The sequence below is a fragment of the Trematomus bernacchii genome, unplaced genomic scaffold (genome assembly GCF_902827165.1).
Source record: "Trematomus bernacchii unplaced genomic scaffold, fTreBer1.1, whole genome shotgun sequence".
NCBI classification, from domain to species: Eukaryota; Metazoa; Chordata; class Actinopteri; order Perciformes; family Nototheniidae; genus Trematomus; species Trematomus bernacchii.
Genome location: NW_022987668.1, coordinates 4,758,806 through 4,771,305, shown reverse-complemented (window position 1 = coordinate 4,771,305; position 12,500 = coordinate 4,758,806). Strand labels below are relative to the sequence as shown.

Here is a 12,500-nt window from a genome sequence, read left to right as displayed (position 1 = left end):
TATGTGATGACTACTTCCATTCAGGAGAGGATCACAGATACATGGATCCTGAGATTGAAGCTCAAGCCAGGGACGAGCGATTTTTAACATTTTTGGATTTTGAGAAAAAGTCAGAATTTTTGAGAAAAAAATCAGGATGTTGAGGAAAAAAATCAGGATTTTGAGAAAAAAGTCAGAATTCTTAGATTCTTTGAAAAAAGTCAGATTTTTTGGATTTTGAGAAAAAAAGTCATATTTTTGAGAAAAAGTCAGAATTTTTAAATGTTGAGAAAAAGTCTTTTTTTGTTGTTGTAAAAGTCAGAATTTTGAGGAAAAAGTCAGAATTTTTAGAAAAAGTCAGAATTTTTAGAAAAAGTCAGAATTTCCAGAAAAAGTCAGAATTTTCAGATTTAGAGAAAAACTCAGTATTGTACAGCAGGATGTATGATAACCTACAAGAACCAGTAATTCTGCATCTTGTGACTGTGTAACTCCCTCTCTTGTATATCAATGTGAAGGACACTGTTCAGGAACTAGTTGATGCTCTGTATGTGATGACTCCTTCCATTCTGGAGAGGATAATAAACACATGGATCCTGAGATTGAAGCTCAAGCTGGTGACGAGTGATATTTTTCTAACAAGGGTCCATCAAAGAAAATGCAGCTGCTCAAGATCATCCTGGAGCTTTCCACCCCAGTGAATTCTCTTACTCTCAAAGAGAGCCACGCACAAAAGAACCATTTGGGTGGTGTTTACCTAAACTACCCATCGACAAACTGCACAATCGCTGTGGTGAGAGATGGCTGCTTAGCCCACTTATGTGTGAGGAGAGTGTACACACAGCTAAATCGATGCAGCACTCACGCTAGCCTCACATGAAACGAGCCCAGAATAGACGTGTCTGAAGCCGCCTGGCAAATTGAGGGCATGGAGTAATAGATTTTTTTAGTTAGGAGGATGGTTGTGGATGAAACAAATGCAAATGTATGTATCAATGCCCTCATTTAACATCTCTGAGAGCACAGAACAAGAGCTCAGCTGGGTGCTGTGTGTGTGTGTGGTTGCTGCCAGCGGGTACATGCATTCTCACACAAGAGCAAGTGTGTGTGTGTGAGTGTGTGAGTGTGTGTGTGTGTCTGTTTAAGGCCGTGTTGCTTTTCTGGGATGCTGCTGTTCTGTGATCAAAAGAAGAGGCATGAATGGAGAAGGGAGAGGGGAAAAGGAGTGGAGATATTGTTCTCCGCAGAGAGGAGTGTGTTAGTTAGAGACTTTACTTTAATCAGACGCACTGTGGCTGTTAACAGACAGGAGCACAGGGGACAGAGGAGATCCAATCCACCAGGAGGGACCTTGTAATTGTGCTAAGCAGGAACATAAAATGTGAGCTGCTGTACTACGCAAGCAAGAACGTTCTGTGAAATAGGGATTTTTAGAAGAGAGGTGATTACAGATATTTAGATTCTAGATATAATGAGCAGAGATGGCAAAAGTACACACATCCTTTACTCAAGTAGAAGTACAGACACTCCTGTTTAAAAATACTCTGGTAAAAGTAGAAGTACTGACTAAACTTCTTTACTCAAGTAAAAGTAAAGAGGGCTTTGAAATGTACTTCAGTAAAAAGTACCCATAACTAGCAGCTGTTTTAAAGAGTACCTGACCTCCCTTTATATTAATAGAACAATAATGTCATTGTTAGCTAATGAATGTTTCCATGCTGAACAACGGCAACATGACAACGTTTTCATTGGTCCCTCTTCTTTAGAGAAGACCAGGAAATGATGGATACACGGATCGTGTTCAAATCAATAGGCACGCAATGACTCTAAATAATAATGATCACGCCACCAAACACACATTCAAACTAAAGGAACCAGCCTGTTTGGGAAATGTAAGAAGTAGAAAGTACAGGTATTTGGGTTCAACATGTAAGAAGTAGAAAGTACAGGTATTTGTGTTCAACATGTAAGAAGTAGAAAGTACAGGTATTTGTGTTCAACATGTAAGAAGTAGAAAGTACAGGTATTTGTGTTCAACATGTAAGAAGTAGAAAGTACAGGTATTTGTGTTCAACATGTAAGAAGTAGAAAGTACAGGTATTTGTGTTCAAAATGTAAGAAGTAGAAAGTACAGGTATTTGGGTTCAACATGTAAGAAGTAGAAAGTACAGGTATTTGTGTTCAAAATGTAAGAAGTAGAAAGTACAGGTATTTGGGTTCAACATGTAAGAAGTAGAAAGTACAGGTATTTTGTATACAACTACTTCCCACCTCTGATGATGACCACATGAATCCAGGCAACCCAACAATCTTCTGAACCTTAAAAAACAGCTACAGTGAAAGATTGAATGTATTAATGACCGACACACATGATAAAGAAATCGGTAGTAATAGGTAGACATTTTCTAGTTGTGCTCGCAAACAGAATAGACTTGGACCCAGAAGTAAGTAAGTACATAGGTTTGTTCGGGCATAAAAACAAGACCTGATGTCTCTGCTAATAAAGTGTCAGTATGAGAGACACAACAAGATGTGGTGACACTACCTGGTGTTGCACAGTTTTCTTTTACAAAAGCCATACATTCTCATCTGGTTTCATACAGTAGCTTCATCTTGTTGTTACCCTCCCTTCATTAAGATAAACAAAGCAGAGCCAAGGCATTTTAATTATGCCTGCAGCAGAACTACTATGCTAATGTTGTCCCTGATCTGCCAGAGAGAGCTGCGGCTGCAAACGAGACATTTCTACAGAAGAAGCGTCACTTTTTTTTTTTTTACAAATCCACTTCTACAAAAAGCTCAGTCCAGTCGGCTTTACTTTGACAGAGGAGGAAATTATATTAAGACACAACTGAGCAAGTGAAAGCTGTGCCGGCTGACCGTGGCGGCTGACCGTGGCGAGGTTAATCCTGAGGGATTAGAGCTGCAGATTAACACGAGGCCGAGCAGCACCTGCCAGCCTCAAACAGCCGGGGACACCACAGATTTAACCACAATGTGCTTATTGACCATTCAAATGCAGTTGTATTGGCATGTTTGCTCTTTTTACTGCACTGTTAGAGCACAGTTTTATTATTATGCTGCTGTGTTTATTGTATTTCTTTTGTAACTTTTGCACAACAATTTCCTTCGGGATTAATAAAGTCCTATTGTATTTTATCTAATCTTATAAAGAACTAAGAAGTATGTAGAAGTTTTAAAAGCAGCTGATGCAGGATGTAGGTCTAGATGCAAGAAAACCTGTAGGCGCTGATTGGGGATTTTCAGGTCTAGACATGTAGATTAAATTAGATCAATGATCCCAAATGGGGAAATAGTTTTGTTTAGAGATGTCCCGATCCGATCACGTGATCGGGGATCGGAGCCGATCACGTGATTTTCAAAAGATCGGAATCGGGAGAAAAAAATCGGGGATCGGGATTTTTTTATTTTATTTTTTATTTTATTTTATCAAATATTTGTATTTTATTTAATGTTACAAAACAAAAATTACCATGTTCACGTCTTAAAGTCATCCTGAGGCCTTAGTTTTGGTTTAAAATTACACAACATCATGTATGTGTTGCTTCTTTTGGGCTTGTTTTCATCGACCTGGTTGCTTATTTCTCTCAAATCTGGCAACAGAGTGGGCGCAGTGTCTAATAGTAGCAGTAAGCTAACAAGAGGCTACGTTCAGCTGGTGCCTCGGGAGTCGGGACAGAGAAAATGTCAGGAGTTTGGAAGTATTATAAAATTGAAAGCGAAGGCAGTGTAACAGCCATATGCAATGTTTGCAAGGCGGAGGTTCCGCGTGGTGGAAAGAACAGAGCTACGTTCAACACGACCAATCTAATACAAAGACCACCAACAACAACACGACGAGTACACAGCGGCCACTCAGGTAACGGCACTGAAACAACCGACACTTTCAGAGACTTTTAAAAGGAAAGAGAAACTGCCCCAGAACAGTGAAAAGGCCAAAAAAATAACAGCCAAGATAGCTGAATTCATCGCGTTGGATGACCAGCCGTTATCTGTTACCCTTTTTTTCTCTTAATGCATTGCATAAAGATCGGATCGGGAAAAATCGATATCGGCAGATTGTCAAAATCAAATGATCGGAATCGGATCGGGAGCAAAAAAAGGTGATCGGGACATCCCTAGTTTTGTTACAGCGGCATGTTTAATTATGACACTTTCTGTAACATATGTACAATTGTTCAGGGTTATTCAAATGGGTGTTTTTACTAAATGTGGTCAAAATTGGTCTAAAACTTCGACTAGTGTAGCAACAAAACTTGTCAGTGCTGAAAGTGAATTACTCAAAACCCTAAACATTTTTTAAATACAGGGTAAAGACTTCCAGTCAAACCAAAACAACTTTGACCAACATACCTCGGTTAAAAATGTTTTGGTAGAATAGTGATTGGTTGTTTTAAGGCCCTGACACACCAACCCGATTTTGGGAGTCAGAGGCAGTCGGGCATTCGCGGCGCCCTACTCAGGTTGGTGTGTCCCGCACCGTCGTCTCTTTGCGGCAAATTTTCACACCTCCCGCGGCCAGACAGTCGGCCAAAGAAAGTCGGCCAAAGAAATCACTCTGATTGGCTGTTCAGCTTAGCGAATCAGTGCATGAGAAGCGAAGCGGAAGTGAGGGACCAAAACAAACGATTAAGAAGTCACACACAGACAGACAGAGCTACTGTCTACCACTGTTCATTGTTCATTTACCTATTGTGAGCATCACATGGAAATGTACATTTTGCAAGAAGTGGCCATTATTCAGATGGGTGTTTCTGTCTGCCCCTCTATTCTTTCTCCCATTATCCTCCACAATCTGCCTCGAAGTATTTTAACGTTGTAGCTGTTCAAGATTGTGGGAAACAGTATTTTGATCTCTCTGTCTGTACCAAGCGGCAAACTCTGGGGAAGAGCCGGGACGCCAATACGGAAGTAGCAGGCTCCCGTGCTCCTTCACTACAGACTTTCGCACCACCTAACCATTCGCCAAAATGTTTTTAAACCACCGGTAACCGGCCAAGCGCCTGGCAAAAAACAAGCTTCAATATGATACCAATATAAACAAGGTCTTTTGTCAGCTCTGTACATCAATGCCGACCTATGCTGAAGTAAGTGAAGAGTAGAAAAATATAAAGGTATTGGCTATAGGGAAATGTCCCAGCAGTTTAGGATAATGAAGGTTCTAATCTAATCTATTACATAGCCATTACATTTCTATCTCCTGATAATGACAGGAAGGCAGAAAGTGTATTATACTAATAATAATACTCATAGCAGAAATGTCACCCTGCTTTTTTTTCTTTAACAATGACCACAATATACATTTTAATAAACCAAATATGAACAATTGAGGAAAATGAGGAAGAACTGATGATTAAAATGTTGTAGTACAAGTAGTAATGTAGTTTGTGCATAAATTACTATTGCAACAAATGTGTTAATTTTCTTCATTATTAGAGTCGATTTCTTTGGACGATTGCTCTTGGGCCAGTGGTCAATGAAAATCTACTGACCCGGAGAGCTTCATGTCTACCCCTGACATGTATTCTCTTAATGACGAATGTGTAACCTCAGACAGACTTCGAAACTGTCTGACACACACACACACACACACACACACACACACACACACACACACACACACACACACACACACACACACACACACACACACACACACACACACACACACACACACACACACACACACACACACACACACACACACACACACACACACACACCACACACACACACACACACACACACACACACTCCCCCTGTGTAGGTGTCTGCCACTGTACGTGAAAAGTTAATTGTCCATATTTGCATGCGGTATAAAGCAGCATGCTCCCCCCCGCTGATTGGAGCTGTCAGCTGCGTTTATTAACTATGATGAATCACCCCTTCACTTCACATCCAATCAAAGGCCCCTCACAGGAGCTCAAATCTGGTCACCTTTAACTAAATGATTTTTCTTGGCCCACGGTGTGCCAGCCAGTGATTGGACTGGCAACCTGACGATACCACTGCTGTTTAGAGTTATATAAAATATTCTGCCAGTGGAGAATGAAGCAGCCAGCTGACATACAGCCGCATGAGAAGTGGTGATTTTTTGGAGTTGAATTGGAGTATTATAACTCAGCGAGACGTGGATTATAAAGGCGTTCTCTTGACCTTGCCATGAGGACTCGGAGAGAACAAGGTTCAGTCTTTGCTGCATAATATAAATAAAATACAGCGCTTTTTAGCACGCAGGCTGACAGCTGCACTGAATCAGGATAATCTCAATGATTCTCCTGAAACCTCGCCTTTCCTCCTAAACAACTTCAATCCTTGCATATTTATAAAAACAGAAAATGCATACCTGTGAATTCATACCTTGCATTTATTTATTTATTGACATGTATATACTTCATCTGCATTACTTTGCACATTGGTCTGCAACATAATCTGCACTATTTGTCTCTTCTTTCACTATTTGATTTGGAGTTGAATCGGAGGGATGAGACCCTCTTTAATGGTCACACATGCAGAGCACACAGCACACAGTGAAATGTGTTCTCTGCATCTAACCCATCCTAGAACCAGGAGTCTAGCACTAGGAGCAGTGAGCAGCTAGTGTACAGCGCCCGGGGAGCAATGGGAGTGAGGGGGGAAGGGGGGTGTCCGGTACCTTGCTCAAGGGCACCACGGCAGGGCAGGAGGTGAACTGGGACCTCTCCAAGTAGCAGTCCACACTCCATATTTTCGGTCTGGTCGCGGACTTGAACCGGCGACCCTACAGCTCCCAGTCCAAGCCCCTACTGACTGAACCACCAGTGTTTTATGTCTCGACACAGCTTTAACAATACTGCACATATTTTAGTTTTATTTTAATATTCCGAGAACTTTGCAATAGTACTGTATACTGTATGTAGTTTCTTGGTATATTCAGATTTCATGTCAATTATTTTCTATATCTTAACGTATAATAGTTCAAAAGAAACATATTTAACCGTATCTTTGTATGCACCATGTACACCAAGGACAATTCCTTTAATGTTTAATTTCACTTCATTTTGATTTGTTCCGTTCATGCTATGCACAACTTAATGTATAATAATTGTTTTAATTGTCGAAAAGGAGCAGGGAGAAGAAAATCATCTTATGTCACCTGCCCCTTTCTAAAAAACAACTAAATAAATGGAAATAGATGGTCTGTCCTTCATATTTTCTTATTCACACAGTATCATAGATGAGAGGAACACCTACGTCACTTCCGGGCGAAAATTATGCCCCCGCCCACTTTAGGGGGAAAACAACGCTGTCATTTGAATGGCGGTCGATACAAATTCTGAAGTTTTTGCCAATCCGATCAGAAATGTAAGAAAACTGTGGATTATCTGATCTTCAGAGAGCCCGGTTACGATGGCCAGTCAGGCAAACAATTACATGAAATTATTTGAAATCGACGATCGGGCTCGATATATGGTTAAATATGGTTAAAATCAGTAGGCCAGGCTGTAATTTCGCCAGCTGTTTCTCTCATGCCATTTCCACACCTGCACATGGCAATAGATCCTCTGAATCTTTGAATCTATGAATAGCTCACATTAGTGCACGCATTATGCTAAAAACCATCCGTACAGAGAGGAGACAAGGTCAGTGCAAACACAGAACTGAACACCTCGGACCTCTCTGAAGGAGAAAGTCTTTGATCCCCGTCTGAACGGAAGAGCTGGGGGTCGGTAAGAGAGAGAGAGAGAGAGAGAGAGAGATAGAGATGACGAGAGAGAGAGAGAGAGAGAGAGAGAGAGAGAGAGAGAGAGAGAGAGAGAGAGAGAGATCAATAGATTCTTGTAGACACAGCCTCGAGTTTCCAATCTAACACAGCGCCGTATCGATTAGGCTTCATGGAGACAAGGTGCAGCGACAGTAATGTCAGCAGTGGATTTGGGAGTCTTTAACAAACTCCAGAGCAGGGGACACATCGTGTTCAAATCACAAATCAAAACTCTCCTCTTGCTTTTAACCTGTAATTAATGTTGTGTTTTATATATTTTAAGTATAAGTTTAAAGTGTCTTTGAGTTTCTAGAAAAGCTGAGTTTATAATAACTCAGGGGTGTCCAAACTACGGCCCTCAGCAAATTCAAAAAGTATAATGACTTGAGTATAATAAACTTCTGCTTGTCTTATATTGTACTTCTTAAACATATATGTTCAAATATATTACACACAGTGTTAATAAGCCCACTTTTCAAATAAATTCAGTCCATTCAAGTTGAAAACATGTTCTAACAAATCTAAGTTGATAAGACAAAGCCCAATAACTTATTTAAATAACAACCTTGAAATAAACCCTTCGTATTTCCTCTTATTATAAGAAATCTGAAGCTTCTGTTTTAAGGAATGAGCTGCAAACACGATACATGAAACCCTCTGGAGAGCTGTGAGCGGTTTGTTTCTTAAAGCATTTTCAAGTATCAAGAACAATTGACCTACATTGGATTGATTTTCAGACTTATAACTGAACCTATGAGGCGATGATATACCTCTAGTGAGCGGCCCAGCCCTTCGTATATTTGTCTGTATGTGGCTCTCGGTGAAAAAAGTTTGGACAGCCCTGTAATAACTCATTTTAAACAGACGACATGCTGGAGATGAGGAGATGAATGATAGATGGTTATGTCAGCTTAAAGTAAAAAACGACTTAGCTGCACCTTTTCATCAGCCACTACTGTAAGCTCCTTATAATAATAATAATAATAATAATGCACTTTATGTATGGAGCGCTTTTCTAGAAACTCAAAGACACTTTAAACTTACACTTAAAATATAAAAAACAAAACATTAATTACAGGTTAAAAGCAAGAGGAGAGTTTTGATTTGTGAGGGACAAAGAATTGCGTGAGAATTGAGACAAGAAACAGGATCAGTTTCAACTTGTAAACCTGTTTGAGTATCCACTTTCTCAAATCTGAAAAGCTATGTTCTGGATAAAGCTGTTGGTAGAAACTGTGACACAACGTCAGGGTGCTATACTTAATCTGTGATTGACGTACAGAAAAAGGAAAAGCACCTCCTTTCATGACGCAGCTCGAAAAAAAACTGTCTTCAGGGAACTGAGTCATGAGAAGCAGAGGGAGCAGCTTTCAGGGAAATGATGCAAAATGGTTTATCGGTGAATTGGTGACGTCAGAAGAGCATGACTGTAACACCAGGAAGCTGTGACCTCATCACCTACTTTAAAAACATATATATATGTTGGATGTGTGGTCTCATAAATGTTATAGAGAGGCGAAGTCCCTCCCTTTCCGGGGGACCTCCATGGGACCTTATTTCGGAAAAAGTATGTATTGAAGTCAATGGAGAGAGAAAGATTATCTTTCAATCCCGTTTGAATTGAGCCACAAATTACACATATGATGTTTGTCAATTTAAAAGATAATTTTGCAAGTCAAAACAATAAAAATGTGAAGTAACACTTTTTTGGTGTGAAAGCGCTCAATGACCTACATCTCCCGTCTCGCACCACACACCCAGACGGCCGTCACGTTGGCACATCTCACTTCTTTCTTTCAGAATGAGGCGAAAAGTATTAAAAGAGGTGAAAATCACTCCAAGTCTGGGCATGTTGAGAGCTGTACATACACACAAGGGGAGTGAGTCGGTTCCTAAGAGCCAGCATGCGGGACCCGGACTCTGGGATTTGTAGTCTTTCTAGTTGCGTATTTTTCATAGTCTTATATTTCAACAGTTTTACGACAAACTGACTTTTTTGACATGGAAATTATTTGTTAAGATTGACAAACATCATATGTGTAATTCATGGCACAATTCAAACGGGATCGAAAGATAATCTTTCTCTCCCCATTGACTTCAATACATACTTTTTCCAAAATAAGGTCCCATGGGTCGGAAGTAGATGGGCGGGACTTCACCTCTCTATAGTCAACCCAGTGAGTAAAGCATTTACACTTATTATTCCTTTGACCCCTAACCCATCACTGGCTTCCACTCCTACTGCGTTTTATATAATTTGTATTTGTTTTGACTTGTTATTTGCTCTTTTGTTTGTTTGTTTGTTTGTTTGTTTGTTTGTTTGTTCACCATGAAAAGCGGCCTTGGGTCCCTTGAAAGGCGCTATACAAATGTAATATATTATTATACTATAAATAAACTGGTTTCAATACATTTGACTGGAATTGTATTTCATATGATTGTTTGAGACCAATAACATGGATTGATTGATTAAGGAAATAATAATGAAACTGTTTCAAAGTGGTAAGCAAATCAGAAAATAAAGATAACGACTGTTTTCCCTTTATTAGTTATTCTGTGTTCTTCCAAGAATATAGGGTTTGTGTATATATTGATGATTATTTGCTCTTTTCTGCCTGTAAAACTTGTGTATGTTGGTTTCTAAAATGACTGCTAATGTCTGGCCGATGCATGATTTGCTTAATAAAGTCCGGATTGGTGCATCACTATAGGCTACAGTCTGCAAAAGTGAGCACACCCACTCCTTAAATAACTTCTGTAAACCTGCTGGGTGGCAAACAGTTCAGGGCTGTTTATATCCGGAGCAACTGCCGGCTATAAATGCATTTGACTGAATCAGCGTGAAGCGAGGAATGGCACAAATAAGAGCAGCGAAGTGTGCTCAGTCAACCAACTCTGGATAAATAAAGTTAGGAGAAATAAAGTTAGGAGAACAGGCAGGAGAGTGTCTCTCTCTGGAGGAGATACAGCACCAAAAATGATGTTTCTACCGCTCTGACTATATCACATAAACACAAGCAGGGAGAGAGATAGCGGCAGATATCCAGAGAGGGCAAAAGTACACACATCCTTCACTCAAGTAGAAGTACAGATACTCATGTTTGAAAATACTCTGACTAAACTTCTTTACTCAAGTAAAAGTAAAGAGGTTTAGTCAGTACTTCTACTTTCACCAGAGTATTTCTAAACATGAGTATCTGTACTTCTACTCGAGTAAAGGATGTGTGTACTTTTGCCTTCTCTGCAGGGAGAGAGATAGCAGCAGATATCTGTGAGCATTGGCAGCTCGTAATGAGAGTGACTTCCTCCTTCCTCCAGTGGTTGATGGCTGACAGCCTCTCAGGGATTTGAGGCTCTTACAGATGTTTTCACACTCTCAACACGAGCTCACAGATGCACACGTCGCTTCAAGGTTGACTTCAGTTGTAGGAGGGAGGAGGACGACATGCGTTTGAAGTCTTGACATGTGGAGAAGACACAGTATCGAGCTTTGGTGTTTCGGGGGGGCTTATGAGTGGTGAGTGGGTGATATACAGACACCAGCCAACAGGGAGGAGGACGCAGATTAACGAGAGGGTTTAAACCAAACAGACGTCAATACGGGAAGAAATTCATTACGAGCCAGAGTTTCTGATTACAGCATATCCGCCAGAGAACATCTGAAACATGCACAGGTTGGAGATAGATAGCTCAAATACTTTAAATCTGTCTAGACCAGTGATTTCAAACTGAGCCACGGTACATTTCCTACATTAAAAACATCCCGCAGCACACCAACAAACCAAAAAAGTTACTAAAAGACCCAATGTAGCCTAAATCTATATACTTATATATACTTTGATCATTTAATGACAAGTGTCTCAAGTTGGCTACGAGGTCAGCTCCTAAATTGCTAGCTTTGAGAGCTATATCTTTGTGTTCATTAAAGTTACCTCAGTTTGTTAACACAGGTGAAAATAAATGTCTATTTTCTTGTGTTGAAGTGACGGGTGTTTTGTTTGGAGATGACGTTTAAGCTTGCTTAGGAACATGGCACTGTTGGGTTTTATTTGCAGCTTCTAATTCATATTTTTTTGGACCAATTAAATGGGACCTATCATGCAAAATGCACTTTTGTACGTCTTTTATACATGAATATGTGTCCCCGGTGTTCCAGGGAACTCACCAAGTGTCAGAAAACACAACCCTCTCTATTTTCCTCCATACCCAAATCTCTAAAAAAGGGGCTGCAACGGATCTGATAAAAACTGATCCAGATTTGAACACTGTCCTGACGTCAGGACGGTGGCGCTACGGCTATTGGGCCAACTCCACCAATCAGGAGGAGACGGCCACGGACATTGCCGTTCGAAAGCGCTGGAGACGCTGTAGTACATATGCCAGGCCTGTAGGTGGTGCTGTTCTCACTGAATCTGCCCTTGCAAAAACAGAGCTATACATTTTTCACGGCACAGTGGTTAAAAATGACTTGTTTGGACTAAGTTGTAAGTACGTTACTGTTGCCCTTGACATGTTAGGACAGGGACAGACATGGAGGAAAAAAGGTTTTGACGTATTTAAAAGTTCTGCTCTGTTTACGATAACATTTTTAAGATAGGTGCTGCCAACCTAAATGCTTTAGTATCACCTCAAAACTACTGAGCTCAGTCCGCAGGCCACGGTGTGAAATGTTAGCTGATTAAACTCATCTTTATTCAAAGGACTTCCTGGAGTCTGTGATGTTCTTATCCGCCCCGTCATCTCACCTCAGCGGCTG

General features: G+C 40.4%; 1 protein-coding gene across 1 annotated transcript in view; it reads right to left on the bottom strand.

Moving 5' to 3' along the window:
• gfra1a (gdnf family receptor alpha 1a) overlaps window positions 1–12,500 on the bottom strand; it is a gene marked incomplete at its 3' end in the record, with an annotated part of 32,096 nt that overhangs the window by 1,108 nt on the left and 18,488 nt on the right. The gene's annotated exons all lie outside the window — the stretch shown is intronic.